This window comes from Podarcis filfolensis (genome assembly GCF_964270895.1).
Source record: "Podarcis filfolensis genome assembly, chromosome: 11".
Taxonomy (NCBI): Eukaryota; Metazoa; Chordata; class Lepidosauria; order Squamata; family Lacertidae; genus Podarcis; species Podarcis filfolensis.
The window spans coordinates 54,550,804-54,569,140 of record NC_139613.1 but is presented as its reverse complement, the minus strand read 5'-3'; positions in this window follow the sequence as shown (position 1 = coordinate 54,569,140).

Here is an 18,337-nt window from a genome sequence, read left to right as displayed (position 1 = left end):
AAAAACTGAAAACTGGGAAACACTGCCCTGAGAGCGCTCCAGTTGGAGAACAGCCTTTACCAAAGGTGTTGTGGACTTTGAAGATGCTTGAATTCAGGACGAAAGGGAGAAACAAGCTAAGAGGAAGGCATGCTTGGCAAATCCACACCGTAATCAACTCCCGCCCAGGAACCAATATCCCCACTGTGGAAGGACATGTGGATCCAGAATTGGCCTCCACAGTCACTTATGGACTCACTGTTAAGTTCGTGTTCATGGAAGACAATCTTACTTGGCTGTGAGTGATCGCCAGAGAAGAAGAAGAAGAAAACTGCAATGCTTCTCAAGGGAAGAGGATGAGGTGAAAACCAGGACAACTTGTCCACACTTCTATAACCTCTTTGGACACACATTCATGACCTCTTTGGCTGCCAGGCAGCCCCACCAACATCCAGTTGCCACCAGCTGCCACTAGTTGGAAGGCGCAATAGTGTTGGTGGGCGTTATGGTTATAGGTTATTGGGGCAAGAGGAAGACAGGGACAGTGATGAACTTTCTGTGGTCCTTTATCACAGGAAGGTTTGGGTGTGTTAACCTTAGCAACTTTAGCCACTGTTCCTCTCCATTTCTGGTTTTTAAGTATTATTACAGCATGCCTATTGCCTTCTGTCAGTCGGCTGATACAGATAGGTTTGCTTTTTTAAGAGTGGATGGGTTTGGCCTGTTTCACAGCTGAGCAGAGGTATACAGGATGAAATTAATGGGCTGGGGTGAGACTGAGCCATGTTCCAAGGTCACAGAACTGGGAACAGAGTTCTTCCATTTCCCTTGCAACTGAGAACATACACTCCGAAGCGACGTCTGTGATGATAAATAGGCTGCGTTTGGCAGAGTCCCATCTGCTTTCCAAATGTTGAATGGTCTGGGTAGCTGAGAGGTAGGAACAGGTGGGTCTTTGCAAAGCCACCTCAGAAAGACAGGGATAATTGATTAGCAATGAGGGACAGGATGAGATGTATGCCTGGCCCGGGAACAAGGCCTCCGCTTCTCTGCCATATGATAACAGAGCCATGCAGGGAGCTTGGAAGTCAAGCTCTTCATTCAGCTTGTTGGATAATGCCATTGTAAAAGAGTTTCCAGTTTCATTTGAACACAACGTTTTAGCATATTTAGTGTATCCTTTAACCCTGCCCTAGATGAACATTGTCCTCTTTTATTTAGGGAGGGACTATCTACAAATATTTAAGAGGCTGGTGCATGGAATTGAAGATCCAATAGATCAATGGATTCCAGGGTTAGCTGCGTTTATTGGAAGCTTTGGCCTGATGAGCCTCTCTTGCTGCACATGCTTTTGTGTACGTAAAAATAAATAGGGCTTTGTTTACCTTGGAAAAGAAAGAAAGAAAAGCAGCTAACCCCAGATTTGTTACCTTCCATCTGTATGTTAAATGATGATTCCATTGACATCAAAGGATGCTTAACTGACAAGGGCGTAGAAATTTCAGTAGTCTGAGGCCCCATATGCACTATGCATTTAAAGCCGCAACAAACCGCTTTAAACAGGCATACCTTTCTCCAAATAATCCTGAGAACCGTAGTTTGTTAAGGGCGCTGGGAGTTGTCAGGAAACTCCTATTCCCCTTGCAAAGCTACAATTCCCAGATTTCCCTAGGAAGAGGCATTGACTCTTAAACCACTCTGAGAATTATGGTTCGGGGAGAGGACTCCTAACAGCTCTCAACACCCTTAACAAACTACAATTCCCAGGAATATTTGAGGGAAGCCAAATATGAATGATGGGATAAAACTCTTAACAAAAAGCAGTAAGTCAGATAATATAATATCTGATCCTGGTTTAGTGGCAAATCACACTTCCATTTTATCTGAGTGGGCAAGCCATGGTTTGCACTTGACTGCAAACTAGGATCAAACTTTGGTTTGCAATCCAGCTTTGCAGGCAAGTATAAACCATAGTTTGCTTCCCTGGAGAAATCTGCAGACTAATGTTTGCTGCTAATCAAACCAGACTGAATCTTACCAATCACAGCGCATGAGAGCAGTTGCGGGAGAGGGAGAAGGTAGCCTATCAGGCTGAGTATCATTGAGGCTCATTCCCTCTCCCTCCCTCTTTAATTATAATTTATTGCTTCCTAGGAAGCATCTGAAAGCAATTTCACAATGCAATAAGGCATATATAAAAACAATTTAAAATCCAACAGGATAAAAATCTCCACTTGGAAAGCTTTTGGAAAGACAAAAGTTTTCAACAGACACTGAAGTTGCAACAGAGATTGGATACGACATACATTTTAAATCTGTGTAGTACATGGTTTGTTTTTAACGTCTGAAGGGGTGACCCCAAATCTAATTTTCAGTACAACACCATAAACATTGTCCACAAGGACAAAGTTACTCTCATTGGGAATTATCTGCAGTCTGTCATGCAGTCTGTACACAAACTGACATATCTGACCATTTAGCCCAGAATTTTCTGCACTAGCTAGCAGCGGCTTCCAGAGGTTTAAGGTTGGCATTTCCCCCTGCCCTCGCTGGGTGTGCCAGGGGTTGAGCTTGGGAATCCTTTGCATGCCAAGCAGATGCCACTGAGCTCTCTCATGACCCTTCCCTTGAATGGGATTGGTCGCCGTTAAGATTCCTGGGCTCCTTCATGGATCACTGCCTTGCCGTGGCGAAGGGGCTTGAATAACTCAGAGAAGCTATGAGCTATGCCCTGCAGGGCCACCCAAGATGGACAGGTCATAGTGGAGAGTTTTGACTAAACGTGATCCACCTGGAGCAGGAACTGGCAAGCCTCCCCAGTAGTGATGTATGGAAGTGAGAGCTGGACCATAAAGAAGGCTGATTGCCAAAGAATTGATGCTTTTGAATTATGGTGCTGGAGGAGACTCTTGAGAGTCCCATGGACTGCAAGAAGATCAAACCGATCCATTCTTAAGGAAATCAGCCCTGAGTGCTCACCGGAAGGACAGATCCTAAAGCTGAGGCTCCAATACTTTGGCCACCTCATGAGAAGAGAAGACTCCCTGGAAAAGACCCTGATGCTGGGAAAGATGGAGGGCATAAGGAGAAGGGGACGACAGAGGACGAGATGGTTGGACAGTGTTCTTGAAGCTACCAACATGAGTCTGACCAAACTGCGGGAGGCAGTGGAAGACAGGAGTGCCTGGCGTGCTCTGGTCCATGGGGTCACGAAGAGTCGGACACGACTAAATGACAAAACAACAACAAGAAGATTCCTGGGATGCCCAGCAGCTAGAATTAGTCCTTTAGGTGTGTTTGAAACAGGAGCTTTGCACTTAAGTATTGGCAACTCTCTACCCACACAATTTATAAGCCCATTTAGGGGCCCTGCCTCTTTCTGTTGTTGTTTCTAAACGTTGGCAAAGAGCGGTGCTTGTAGCTGTTCCCCGAGTGCAAGTCAGAGCAGATAGAGAACACACAGAACATTGCTGAAGGCAAGAGCGCTGCTGTAATAAAACAACAAGAAAGGCAACATCAGCATAATGTTACCCAGACAGACAGTTTTCTGATCACCTGAGAGAGGGGTTAAATAATCAGAAGCACACACCAAAAGGAAGACGCAGCATATATAACACGAGAGCAGAACATGAATACCTGGGTGGTTGGGGTGAGTTTCAGAAAATATCTGGGTGTGACTGTAGCAGGACAACATAAGCAAGACATCTTCTATTGTTATGCATTGGGAAAATCACAAATAAGACTATGTAGTCTATATATATTATGCTTTCATACTGTAACTATTTAAGACACTTATTATATAAACTTGGGAAACTTGGTTTCTTCTTCTTCAAAGAGGCACTTCCATTAAATGTTGTAAAAGCAACTTCTGTGAACGAGAACACAATATGTCATCAAAGGCCATTTTGCTAAACAGGGTGAAGGAAAAATGTGTGTGATTTTTTTTTTTAAGCTTCTGGTTTGCTATTTCACTTTCTGAGCCACTTAAAGGCACATCATGTGGTTTTTATTAATTAAAAAGCTGCTTTCTTTCTCTCCTGGCCCATCCAGGTCCTCGGCTACCTTTCAGCTTACAAGTGAGGAATACTCAGCAATAAGGTATAACTAGAATCTTTAGAACTAGGCATATTGCATAGCCCACACTGCCGTCATGATATGGAGGGCAACATTTCAGGAGGTGTCTATGGTCAGAAGATACGGAAAGGGGGCATTGCGGGGGGAGCATTTGGGAACATTTCTATTGGTCTCAAGGACTCTGTGTTTAAGGGTGATGTCAGATTTGTGGGTAAAAGTTCATAACTGCAATTATCTCTGAATCATCACATTCAAATTTCCAGGAGGTTGTACCGCAAACCTTTCTTTTTATTTGAATGGTATTGTGTAGCTAAGGAAAGGTATTTTCACAATATTTCCCCCCATTGTCCTTGATCTGCTTTGAACTTTCTATCAGGAAATCATAAACTTTGTTTCTATCATGCTTATTCTTTGTGGGTCTAAACCACTGAGCCTCTTGGGCTTGCCGATCGGAAGGTCGAATCAAATCCCTGCAGCAGGGTGAGCTCCCATTGTTCTCTCCCAGCTCCTGCCAACCTAGCAGTTCAAAAGCACACCAGTGCAAGTAGATAAATAGGTACTGCTGCTGTGGGAAGGTAAATGGCGTTTCTGTGCGCTCTGGTTTCCTTCATGGTGTCCTGTTGCACCAGAAGTGGTTTAGTCCTGCTGGCCACATGACCCAGAAAGCTGTCTGTGGACAAATGCCGGTTCCCTTGGCCTGAAAGAGAGATGAGCCCCGCAACCTCATAATCACCGTTGACTGGACTTAACCGTCCCGGGGTCCTTTACCTTTACCTTATTGTATGTGGGAATGTGTGTATCTATGTGTTATTGACCCACCCTGTTGCTCCCAGTTTGGTAGCTGCTTCTAAAAATACAGTACTAATTTAAGATTCACATCCAGAGAAAGTTTGCATAGTCTCTCATTTTGCATCGTCTCTCATTTATCCTGTGTGTTTAGATCAGAGGTCAGCAAACTTTTTCAGCAGGTGGCTGATCCACTGTCCCTCAGACCTTGTGGTGGGCCGGACTACATGGGGGGGGAATGACCGCTCCCCGCTTAAAACGGGGGGCGCCCTTTGCGTGGACGCGTGCAGCCCCTAGATCTGGAGCGGCTCCATCAGCATAGGCTTGGCTTTGCCTTCCCTCAGGTGGGATACCTGGAGGTCTCCGCCTACTACATGGGGGGGGGGAATGAACGAATTCCTATGCCCCACAAATAACCCAGAGATGCATTTTAAATAAAAGGACACATTCTACACATGTAAAAAAACAGGCTGATTCCCGGACCGTCTGTGGGCCGGATTTAGAAGGTGATTGGGCCGGATCCGGCCCCTGGGTCTTAGTTTCCCTACCCATGTTTTAGATACAATACTTGTCAGTGCAAAAACATTTGCACACTACAGTGAGTATACAGTGAGTATGTACTCCCTAGATCAGGGCTCGAGAAACAATTGGCCCTTCAGATGTCACTGAAGTACAACATCCATCATCCCTGACTATTGGCTATGCTGATTGGGGCTGTTGATGGGAATTGCAGCCCAGCAACATCTAGAGGGCCCGAAGCCTCCCAAATTTGCCCTAGATCATAGACTTGTGGAATTGGAAGGCCCCAAGGGTCATCTAGTCCAGCCCCTGCAATGCAGGAGTATTGCAGGTGGCCTGTATGGGTATTGAACCTGTGACTTTGATGTTATCAGGCCCATGCTCTAACCAATAGAGCTAATAAGAAGCATGTAAAACAGATTGGCACAAAATACTGCAAACCATTTAGGTTCACCCTTTTCTTTTGAGTCAAAAGACTGATAATTACTTTCAGCAACATTTTATTCTATTTTCAACAAAATATTGAAGTTAAACCAATTATTTCTTCCCATATAGACATTTTGCAGCCAGGAATGTTTCATTGACATTTAGAGTTTTTTTGTGATGAAGGTTTTGTGACAATGGATTCGATGTAAGGTCCTGTGGGGATTATAGCTCAGTCAATCTCACTTTTTATAGAGTCAGTTCATGTTTTGTGGTACTCTGTAAACTTGGGGGGGGGGGTGGCGAAATTGAAGGAAAAATAATAATCCAAACACAAGACTTTGGAACCACACACATTGTTATGAGTTTGTGGTCCATCAAACTTTTGGACATCTGAGGAAGCCTGCAGTTAAAACAAATGGCTTCATCAATTATTGCCCAATTTCCAACTTCCTGTGTCTGGGCAACATCATAAGGTGGGACCATTTCAGATTCCAGAAGTTATTATTTTATGTCAACATTCCACAGCAGGATGTTAGATTACATGGGGATGGACTCAGTTACATTTCCCTCTGGACTGGGTCTGGTTTTGACATCTCTTCATTTCTCATCACCTTGTGTGTGAACGTTTACCATTCAAAATCCACATTTCCATTACGCCTAGTGTATAAGGCATGGCCTTTCTAATACCCAAAAGTTCTTGATTAATTGCTGCATGGCAAAAAGATATTAAATTATGGCTGGCAGGTTGGCAGGAATGCTTAAAAGAAAAGCCTTGGGATGCTTATCACTAGATAGCTACTTCCCAGATCATAGAAGGTGGCAGCCATTGTCCCCCAGGTGTTTACACACTACCTGGCAAATATGACCTGTGCTCTCATTGGCTGAAAAGTGCCAGGGCTGGCTCACTGCAGGGTCAATCTTGGGGTGCCTGTTTAAATGTTTGCCAGAGAGTTCCAGAACCCCCCTTTGTCTGGAGGCCATGGGGCTAAGCCGGGAGGTGGCAGCAGTTACTGGATACTTTGGGACATGACTCGCCTACTTTGCAAGGCAGTTTTGCAAGGAAGGGCATGGGCAGCTCCCCAGTAGACAGGCCATGTGTGCTTCCATTGCACACATGCGTTCCAAAATTGGCTTCCCCGCTTAAATTCCCAGGAGACCAGTCCTTTCCTGCTTGCTGTTTCCTTGTGCGTATAAATGAGTCCAAAATGCCCCGGCGAGAACAGCAATCCCTCAGTGATTATGTTTTACTTATTTCCAGGGTCAAGCTGATTGCTGTGGACCAGCTTCAAAGGGATTTCTCTCTAGCTTCAGTAACGTCTCTCCTCCTCCTGTTGTGATGGGAGGCTTGGCTCATTGACAAAATATCTCCAACTATTTGCTCAATAAGCATTCTTAAAAACAAAACACAGCTCTTTCATTTTATAAAATTCCCATCACACAATCAACACAGGACAAATGAGGGTACCAATCTGCATAAAAACTGCATATGCTAATTTTATATATATACAGGCACAAATTTAGGGTGGGAAACACTGTAATTTGCATAGAAATGCAATATTGGAGGGGGCTGGACTAGCTGACCCTCAGGGACCCTTCCAACTCTACAATTTTATGATGACATCATTGTGAAGAAGACACCAGGTGATTTATGTGTCTGCTCAGTTAGGTGTGCTAACTGCTGGTGGGAAACTTCAAGGTTCCTGGCCTCCCTTTTTATGGTTCCTTATCTTTAAGCCTCCTGCCAACCTAGCAGTTCGAAAGCACGTCAAAGTGCAAGTAGATAAATAGGTACCGGACTTCCGGGTTGGCGCCATTGTTTAATGGCGGATTCCCTCCGAGCTCCGGAGGGAATCGGCTCCGTAGCGTCTGGGTCTGGCCGCTGCGGCGAAGCGGGGACCCTTAAAATCACAGGCGCGGATGCCTGTGAACACAGAGACTCGGCGGGCACCATTTGCGCCCCCCCAATCCGTGACGGAGCCTTTTTAAAGGCTTCGGAACGGAGGCAGGGTGGTGGTGCTGAGAGTACTCCCTCGCCTACGGAGTGAAGCCGCAAGCCATTGACAGAGAGCGCCAACTTCTTCCAAGACCGATTGGACTCTAAAACATAAACCCGTGAGTAATACGGAGATTGGAACCTTAAAAAATTTTTTAATTTTGGATTTGGAACGAGCGGGAAGGGGCTAAAAAGGAAGTCCACCCCCCCCTCTTGTAAACAATTTAAAGCAAAGGACTGGGCAGCTAAGGTCGAGAGAATTTGTCTCTTGTTTTTTAATGAAAGATCTTGACTTCACGGTTTTGACACGATAAGAAGATTTACTGGAGGATAAAAAGAATTTTGGGAGCTGAAATTTCACACCCCCCCCCAGACCCGGGAACGTCCTATGAGAAAGCCTGTTGTATTGAAGATTTTGACAGCTGTCAAGTGAGCTGCTAGTTAGCTAGTTGTCAGCTGGAAAAAGAGAACATTGTTTCTGCTGTTTTTGCTGGTTTATTTGGTATAATTTGTTGAAAACAAGGAGGACTGTTACAAAATAACTGGACTTTTGGTTTTGAGCTGAAAGGAATACTAAGGAACTAAAATCCCCCTAGAGGGGTAATAGGGACACTACATCATAAAAATGGCTGGAGTACGTAAATTTCAAGCAGAATTGGACAGAGCACTCGTTCTCTTGGGAAACTTGCAAGATGAATACAATGCTTTGTCTACAGAGGCATCACTACTACACTGGACAGTAAACAACATTTTTGAGTCTGATAAGGACTTGAAACAGGAAGCCTATTCTACTGAACAAATAAATGAAACTGAAAGTGTAGATACGATGGAGCAATATGTGGCTTTTGAAGAAAATGAAGGAGGAGCAGGAGATTTGCAGGAGTTAAAGGAGAGTTACAATATGAGGCCTGACATGATGACAAAAAAGGACAATAAAAATTGGATGTGGAAAGCCTGGTCTGAATGGGAGTCTGGAAAATGGAAAGACCCTCTTTGGAGGAGATCTGAAGACCTGAGGATTACAAATTTGTTGAAGGGGAAAGCTGGAGCTTTGGGGACATCTGGATACGAAAGAAATTTGAAACAAGAGTTGGAGCACCCCATAGGCTTTGCTTTTAAGGATGGAGGACCGGCTGGAAGCAACATGGATTCTGTTGGGCCGGAGCCCCTCCGAGACTTGGGGCTTAATATCAAAGACTATCAAAGAGACCGGCAGAAAGGAACTGAGAGAGATATAAGGGCCTCGGACGTGAGATCTCCAGGCTAAATAAATAACATAAAGACTGACGGATATTGGTTGGGGACTGGAACCGGGAAAAGGGTGGGTGGAGGTTGGGAATCCAAAGGGTACATAAGGATAATTTGCTTTTTATATTTTGTTAGTGGTAAGGAAATTGGGTAAATCGTGGAAGGGAAATTTTGGTCGACTTTAGGAAAAAGGTCTAAGAATAAATAATGAGGTATAAGTATTGATGTATAATATTAATAAGGTAAAATTGGTTTTTTCTTTTTAAATTAATTGAAAATAAGGTTGTTAAAAATAAATTGAGGAAATGGAAAAAAAGAAGTAAAATAAAATAATAGTATGTTAGAATAAATGTTTAAGCTAAGGTAAAGAAATAAGTTAAGGACTTGCTGAATTGACAATTTAAATTGGAATACAAGAAGGGGAGGTGTGAGGAGGTCTGAGAAATAAGGTTAAGAATTATAAGTAACAGAAACTTTATGTGTTTTTTCTATTTTTTTTGTGTTTAGTTTTGAATATTATGTATTTTTGTGTTTTTTGTTTTGTTTATTTTTTGGTTTTTTGTTTGTTGTGTGTTTCTTGAAAATGCTAATAAATATTTTATAAAAAAAAAAGATAAATAGGTACCGCTCCAGCGGGAAGGTAAATGGCGTTTCCGTGCGCTGCTCCGGTTCGCCAGAAGCAGCTTAGTCATGCTGGCCACATGACCTGGAAACTGTACGCCGGCTCCCTCGGCCAATAAAGCGAGATGAGTGCCGCAACCCCAGAGTCAGCCACGACTGGACCTAATGGTCAGGTGTCCCTTTACCTTTATCTTTAAGCCAGACCTGGCCTGGGCAGCCCTGAGACCTTCAGAGCAGAACTTTGTAAAGCAGGTCACATGATGATCGCCCTACAAGGGAAGCAGAGGAATGGCGGCATCCATGTTTGCTTCCTAACATGCAAGTCCTGCCTTCAGTTAAAAAGAAAAGTCTGTAAGAACAAAAAGAAGTGTTTTTCTTGCAATTATCTGCTCTGAAATGCTGAGCTTTCTGTTTTGTTTTTGTTAACTGCAATTTATCACTCCGAAAGCTGTCAAACAAATGGCATTTCTGAGAAACATATGATGGCAAATTTCTTACAGCCAGCTAGCTGTTGAATTTGCTTGTAGTTGTTTAGGTCACAGAAGGTTGTAGCAGACCTATTCTACGTTCCCCAACATAAATATAGTGGGTGTTTATCAGAAAATATATACAATGCTTGTGGGAGCTTTATCTTGGACAGTTTTAAAGTGGATAATCTTCAGCCACACAAATGTTGACGCTGTAAAAACTGTGTCACTATAACTTAAAATCTGCATTTTATGTACTTTCATGCACATCAGATGTGTTGATGCAATGGTGATTTCTACAGCATTTTAGTAGTTCACGAAGTGCTCTTCTGAAAACTGCCCTCTTCTTTTGATCCTCCAAAATTCAAATGTAGAGTTAGGTACAGCATTTGTGACTGTTTAGTTACTCAGGGATGTTCAAGGAGTACCGTCCAACATCATCATTAGTTTGATCCATTTTTCAATCTAATGTGACCAGGAATGAACAATATGGGTGTTAGACAGCTGTCACTTGATTAAATAAAACTTACCTGTGAATTAGGGCAGCAATCTTATATTCACTTCCTCTCTGAAATCAACTGGGGTTCTGAGTGGAAAGGTATAGGACTGTGCTGCAAGACTGCAATCCTTTGTAGACTTACTTGGGAGTAAGCTCCACTGAACTTTAGGGAGCTTACTTCCATTGCACTATTACTGAATGAGTTTTAATCTGAGGATCAATCAATCAATCAATCAAATCTGAACAAATTTCCTTAGAAAAGGGGAGTCATTCTAAAGCGGGAGGGGGAACGCTTTGTTGTTAGGTTTATAAAGATGTTGAGAGAAGAAGAAATAGCAAGGAGGAGATTGCAGGCAAGGCAGAGAGGTATTCTATCCTTGCCTACAGTAATTAGTAACAAAGTTGACAGGCAGTGAAATAAAGATGTAGATTGGAAAGTCCAAACAGCCCCGGCTGCAGGCCTTGGGGTTACATTTTACCCTTTCCACTATGGGCCTTCTTGAATTGAGGGTCAGGTTTGCTAAGTGGGAGAGTTTGTAAAAGGGAAATCAACTTGGGGAGAATCATTATCTTCAGTGTTGTGACCTGGCTGAGCCAAGTTAGCCTCCCACCCCTCAATTTCCTTTTTAATAGAGGCCAACGTTGGGACAAAACTCTATCTGTGCAGCTGGCTCAGGTCTTTGGTAAAGGTGGCATTTGCATATGTCATTCCAGCCCTGTGCCAGAAGAAAGATTCCCCGCCCCCCCCCCCCGTGTCAGAGAGAAGTGGGGATATCTTTTGTCAGAAGCATTTGCCAGCCATTGATACGCCAGTGTTGAAGCAATGATTCTTCAACATCAACTTCGTTGGACTGGTCATGTTGTGTGGATGCCTGATGATCGTCTTCCAAAGCAACTACTCTATTCCGAACTTAAAAATGGAAAGCATAAGGCTGGTGGTCAACAAAGGAGGTTTAAAGACTGTCTCAAGGCAAATTTTAAAAATGTAGTATAAACACCAACAATTGGGAAACACTTGCCTGCGAGTGCTCCAAAGGTGTCATGGGCTTTGAAGACACTTGAACTCAGGACGCAAGGGAGAGATGTGCTAAGAGGAAGGCACACTTGGCAAATCCACACCGTGATCAACTCCCACCCAGAAACCAATGTCCCCATTGTGGAAGGACGTGTGGATTCAGAATTGGCCTCCACACTCACTGTGTTAAAACTGTGTTTATGGAAGACAATCTTACTCGGCTATGAGTGATCGCCAAAAAAGAAGAAGACTATATTTGGGGAACATTCTTTGAGAAAATGTGTGCGTTGTGTGAGATTTCACGCAGTGATATGTATGTTGTAGGGATGTTTGCACTGGGGTGGTGCTAAATTTTCTCGAGAACTGAAAACAAAAAAGGGGGTTGATGTGGAAATGTGGAGAACTGAATTTGGGATTGGAGAGACAAGTAACTGAGAGAAACCAAAAGTGACACATTCACCCATACCTCCCACAGGGCCAACGGACACAATCTGCGCTGTAGGAAGAGACATCGGAAATGGGAGCAGAAATTGCCAATGTTCGCTTATTCATCCCATGTCTGAAGTGGAAATCAAGCCAGAAAAAAATATATTTGTGGTTGCTGCTGCTTTTCGTCTGGAAAAAAAAAAAGCATAATTGATTGCGTCCCCACAACTCCATTTGCGTTGCATTTCATTTGCACTGAAATGAATGGGATGGAGTAACGTAATGACAGTGTACAGTGACAATTTATGTGATTAATGATGTAAGTTATGTCATTTCCCCACAACGGGCAGTGAGATGAATAACGTAGCTTTTTGGCAGCAGACGAACTGCAGTGTAACAGAAACAGTACTGCAGACGATGAATACAGGCCAGAACAGCAAATGATGCCTCCTTCAGTCCCTAACCACAACTGGGGTCCATCCCAACCTATGAGTGTGTTGCAACAGTGGCACCGCAGCATTTTTTACTTAAGTTTAAAAATAAAAATAAAAAGAGAGACCGGAGAATGTGTGTAAGGAAGCAGAAAAGAAAGGGAGGAGGATTAGAGTGGGAAGAAAACCATGTTGCAGTCTGTGGCTGTAGTGAGTCCTGTGTATGAAAATGTTGAAAGCTAGAGTGTTAGAGCAATCTGACTATAATAGTGTTCTGAATGTAACAGGAAGTGTGGCGTTTTTGTTTATGCAACACTTCTTTTTGGAAAAAGCAACGCTGAATACATTGGGTGTTTTACAAACAATGGGAACACACCTTCCAACATATGCAAGCACAATATTACAACAGTACCAGATGTTAGCAGGCCATTCCCATTAAGAAGTGACTGGATAGGTACTGGTTGTGTGTCTGTGTGGGCAACTGCACACCGCTGTCAAGCTTCCAGGTCCAAGTTGTGCCAAGAACTGTGCAGGGAGAGGGAAGGGAACGAAAAGGCAAAGGAACCTAGAAAGAGGCTCCTCTGCCGAATCTAGGGGTGAAGTTCAAAGTATTTGCGGCGGCTCCACTGCGCCTTGCTGAACCAGTCAAAGCTTGACTTTGCTGAAAAGCATTTCAGACACAAACAACCCAGCATCTATCATTTCCTTGTAAATCAAACAACACTTAGGCGGCTGAGCATAAGTTCAAAGATCAGAGAATACACTCCAGAAATGTTTCTTTTGCTATAATTTTTAAGCAGCCATGAGGATGTAGGGCAATTGGGAAAATCAACACAGTTCAGCTTTCTTTTCAGGGCTGTGAATCATCCAAGAGGCTGGTCCTTTCTCAGTGCATTTTGACAAGTTTCTTGAAAAAAACAACCCAAAAACCAAAGCCACTTGTGAGCATGGTGTGTGATGTGCCATAACAGAATATGTAATGGCTTCATAACCATTTTCATTTATTTTCGGTGTAGTGAAGTTACCGGTAATCTAAGTGCCTTGGGATGAATCAGCTCCCACACACTCCCCAAGGATCAAGGGACAAACCACTTTGAAAGATAAGGAATAACAGTTTGGATTGGAGATAGGGATGAGGGAGAAAATTGTTAAGTAAGCAAACTTACTCAGGTTGTAAAGGTAAAAGGTAAATGACCCCTGGACGGTTAAGTCCAGTCAAAGGTGACTATGGGGTTGCGGCGCTCATCTCGCTTTCAGGCCAAGGGAGCCAGCATTTGTCCACAGACAGCTTTCTGGGTCATGTGGCCAGCATGACTAAACTGCTTCTGGTGCAACGGAACACCGTGATGGAAACCAGAGCGCACGGAAACACTGTTTACCTTCCCGCCACAGCGGTACCTATTTATCTACTTGCACTGGTGTGCTTTCGAACTGCTAGGTAGGCAGGAACTGGGACAGAGCAACAGGAGCTCACCCTGTTGTGCGGATTCGAACCGCCAACCTTCTGATTGGCAAGCCCAAGAGGCTCAGTGGTTTAGACCACAGCGCCACCCACATCCCTCCTCAGGTTGTACTTCCCAAGCCAATACACAACCCAAAATGCTGCTAGTCTGCAAAAATTGTTACTACAACTCCCACCATTCCTGAACATTGGCCATCAGGGGCTGGTAGGAGAGTTGCAGGTTCCCATCCCTGCTGTATGTTCCAGCTACCATATCAGTCTAATAATGCTTAGAACTGGCAGCCTAGTCCAGCAATTAATTCTGTATGTGTGTGTGTGTGTGTGTGTGTGAGAGAGAGAGAGAGAGAGAGAGAGAGAGAGAGAAGTTCTAATCTGTATATGGAACTCTCCCTGACATCTGTGAGGGCTGCTTCTCTCACTTCAGAAGTGGGAATATAGTTCCATCAAGTGCACAAAACTGCCCCATTCAACTCAATGGGATTCCTGAATGCAGTTTAGATCAGGGCAACTGAATACAATGTGTGTGCTTCTTTCTTCCACAATGGGCGCTCATAGCTATTTCTCACAAAATAAAACAACACAATCAAATGCCATCTTCTTTTTATTTTTCAACCTACTAAGACACCACAGGCAGATCTAGAGAGGATTAGAACATTTGTGCCGCTGTGGCCAGAAGCCCTTGGATAAGAGATATAGTAATAACTTTCTCATTCCCAAAGCAGTATTTGATTTGGCACCTACAGCGGTACAGATTTATGAGCTGAAACAAGCAAGCCGAGGTAAACTGAGTGTGGATTTTGCTAAAACAAACAGCAATAAGAAACCTAATATAGCTTAATACATTTTTTCAAGTTTTAATTTTGTACGTGAAGTTAGTGCTTGAGAGAGATTCCAGGCTAGGAGGATGAAATCCTATGCTTGTTCCAAATGATAAAATGAAGGCATCATACTGGATTTGTGACAAACACTCTCATAAAGATATTTAGAACATGTCTGGGGATATTTCCTCCCCACTCAGGAATTTTAGATTTTGTTATACTCGTATCTTCTAGCCAAGACATATTTAGGGCACCTATTCTGCAGTGAATGAAGGTACTTGTGTGTAAAAAGCATGGCTCAATATGAACACATAGCTATGGGACAACATTTAGATTTTGTTTCGAAATTAAATGGTGGTAGTACAATTTATATTTATGCAGGGGGCAGGATCTCAATCACCAGAATGGGAGGAGGAGGAAGTATCTAACTTTTGACAAAGCCAGCAGATTTTTAGCGTTTTACATCAACATTAAGAAACCAAGAGACTCTTTCATTATCATAGGAAACTGATGTATACCAAGTGATAACATTGGTTCTTTTCTCTCAGTACTGTCTGCACTGACTGACAGCTGTTCTACAGGGTTTAAGGCAGGAGTATTTCCCAGCCACACCGGGAAATGCCAGAGACTGAGGCTGGACCTTGTATATGCAAGTCAGATGTTCTAACACTGACCTACAGCCCTTCCCCAATGATAAAAGAATACAATGTAAGCAAGTTTATTACAAATTAAGAGGTTCTGCTAATACGCTAAGAAGAAAACTCTGTGGAAGGTAAGCTATATTGTTATTGTTGTTTAGTCGTTTAGTCCGACTCTTCGTTACCTCATGGACCAGAGCACGCCAGGCACTCCTGTCTTCCACTGCCTCCTGCAGTGTGGTCAAACTCATATTGGTTGCTTCGAGACACTGTCCAACCATCTCGTCCTCTGTCGTCCCCTTCTCCTTGTGCCCTCCATCTTTCCCAACATCAGGGTCTTTTCCAGGGAGTCTTCTCTTCTCATGAGGTGGCCAAAGTCTTGGAGCCTCAGCTTCAGGATCTGTCCTTCCAGTGAGCACTCAGGGCTGATTTCCTTAAGAATGGATAAGTTTGATCTTCTTGCAGTCCATGGGACTCTCAAGAGTCTCCTCCAGCACCAGAATTCAAAAGCATCATTTCTTTGGCGATCAGCCTTCTTTATGGTCCAGCTCTCACTTCCATACATCACTACTGGGAAAACCATAGCTTTAACTATACGGACCTTTGTTGGCAAGGTGATGTCTCTGTTATAGTTCCATATATTTTGAAGACTTTCCTTGCAGATCTCTCTTTGGTGTCTATAGTTCGGATGGTCTTATTCCCTTCATCCTTTTTTTAAAAAAACAAAATAAGAAGAAAAATAAAAGCTATGATGTTGAGGAAGAAGCAGAGGACCCTACCTGTCATTAAGATCTAATTTGGGATAAGATATTCCTGCCAATACAATATTTCATTGACACAGACTGTAAGTACAAAGTGTGAGCCATTGGAATCCAGCCTTACGTGGTTTCTTTTGGCTAGAACAGCACGTCTGGCATGCTTTTTTTCACTTGCAATTTTGAAACGTATACAAACAGGAACACTGAATGATGTTTTATGTCTTGACACATATTTCATCTACTCCTGGGGCTGCTAGCAGCTGAAACCGGAGGAGTTCAAAATGTACACAGCCAAGTCTGAGAATTATAAGCGTGCAAGAGAATATTTGAGCAGATTAAGGATAATTAATTCTAGATAGAAAGTGCATCAGTGGCTCAAGAAGACATTACTGGATTTCGCAATGGTCTACACTGGGCACATTCCACATGACATTCTTCTGGGCAAGCCTCATTGAAACAGGCCAGCACAAGACGACATGCTTGCAAGCTTCTCATAGGTGTCTGGATGGCCGCTGTAAAAAAAAGGATACAGGACTTAGGTATTCAGAAACATTGCAGCCTCTGACTGTGGAGGCAGAGTATAGCCATTAGGGCTAGTAGTCATTGATAGCCTTATTCTCCATGAAGTTTTAGGGTAGCACTGGGTGCCGTGCTGCAGGGGGTGCCAAAACAATGCTGTAGAACGGAGAGCGACTGTGGCGATCACACAGGGTCCCTGGACGTTTCACCGTCTATTGATCCCTGTGCCACCACTTTATTTCTCGCTGCCACCACCCAGGCCCTACCTGGTACAATACTGAGTCCAGTCAGGGTTAAATTGGAACATAAACTTCTGCTTATTTAATGCAGTTTAACAAGCGTGTGGTTTCATAAACGGTATCGGTCAATTACAATCATGGGTTGCCTATCCAAACCTATAACTTCCGCTACCTGCTCTCACTCACTAAACCACCTCTCAGATATTTATTTGTCTTCCTAGCTCCTAACTGTTCCTGACTCAGCTTATTTCGCTACACTAACTCAATCTACCCACAAACTCTATCCCAATTCACTCCCACTCCAACCAACCACCCAACTCCCAACAAACTCCCCCCTTTGCCCCTTCCAGAGCTGGTTTTATAGTCCCTCTGACTCCACCCCCTGGGTCCTGATTGGGTAACCTGTTTAACTATTTCACCTCCAGCATTCTCATATGTTAACGTCACAGCGGCCGCTGCTGAAATCTGAGAGCCCCAAATCTGCCACTGATACCTCCCCCACAAGAGGTCCCAGGGCCGTCTTACCCATTAGGGTTAGTGGCACCCTGTGCCACGGCGTCCGCCCATCAGGGACCCCCAGCAGCGGGAGTCCAGGACTGACCGGGAACAGCTGCGAGGGCATGCTGGGCGGCGGTGGCTCTTCCTTCCTCTCTTGCTTCCTGCCTGGGAGAGGAGGCAGCAGCGGCAGCGTGCAAAGATACGTGGCGCCCTTCTCCGTCCTGCCCGCCCCGCAGCAGTAGCGGGACTGCTGAGGAAGCCTGCGCGGCAAGCAAGCATCGAGCTGCACAGCGCAGGGGGGTGGGCAGGAGGGGGAGGGGCACCGAGAACGTTGCGCCCGTCCCTTCCGTCATCGAGGAAAAAGGTGGAGGAGGGATTCATTCAGATTTGGGGCGGTGGGAGGCGAAAGCTGAGGGGGTGTGTGCACTACCATTAGGACTCAGTTCGGAGGTGAGGATGGACTCGAGAGCGTGCTCTCCATGCAGTTAGTGGTTAAAAACAAACACACACCAACAAAAAGTCCTTTAAAGACAGGGGCGGGTTTTAAGGTCCTATTAGATTCAGCAGGGCTTACTCTCAGGTAAGTGCAGTTAGGGCTGCAGCCTTTGTGACCCAAGTTTTGGGTCCTTTTTAGGCTCAGGATGTCACTGCTTTACACCCACCCTACTTCCCAATATTTGAAAACGTCAGCTTTGTACTTAAACACAAATTGGCCGGGAACTTCATTCTCTGTGTCTTTATCAATTTATTTAAAGAACGACAAACTGGTGATTGCTTTAACTTTTTGATATGTGGTGATTTGAATCATGAGGATGAATTAGAAGAACTGCTGAATCTTGAATGAGCCTTGCTTTGGGATTGAGGACTTCATTAGATTTTCTTCTGCCTTTTCATTTTATTTTGTTCTAAGGGCTTGTTAGA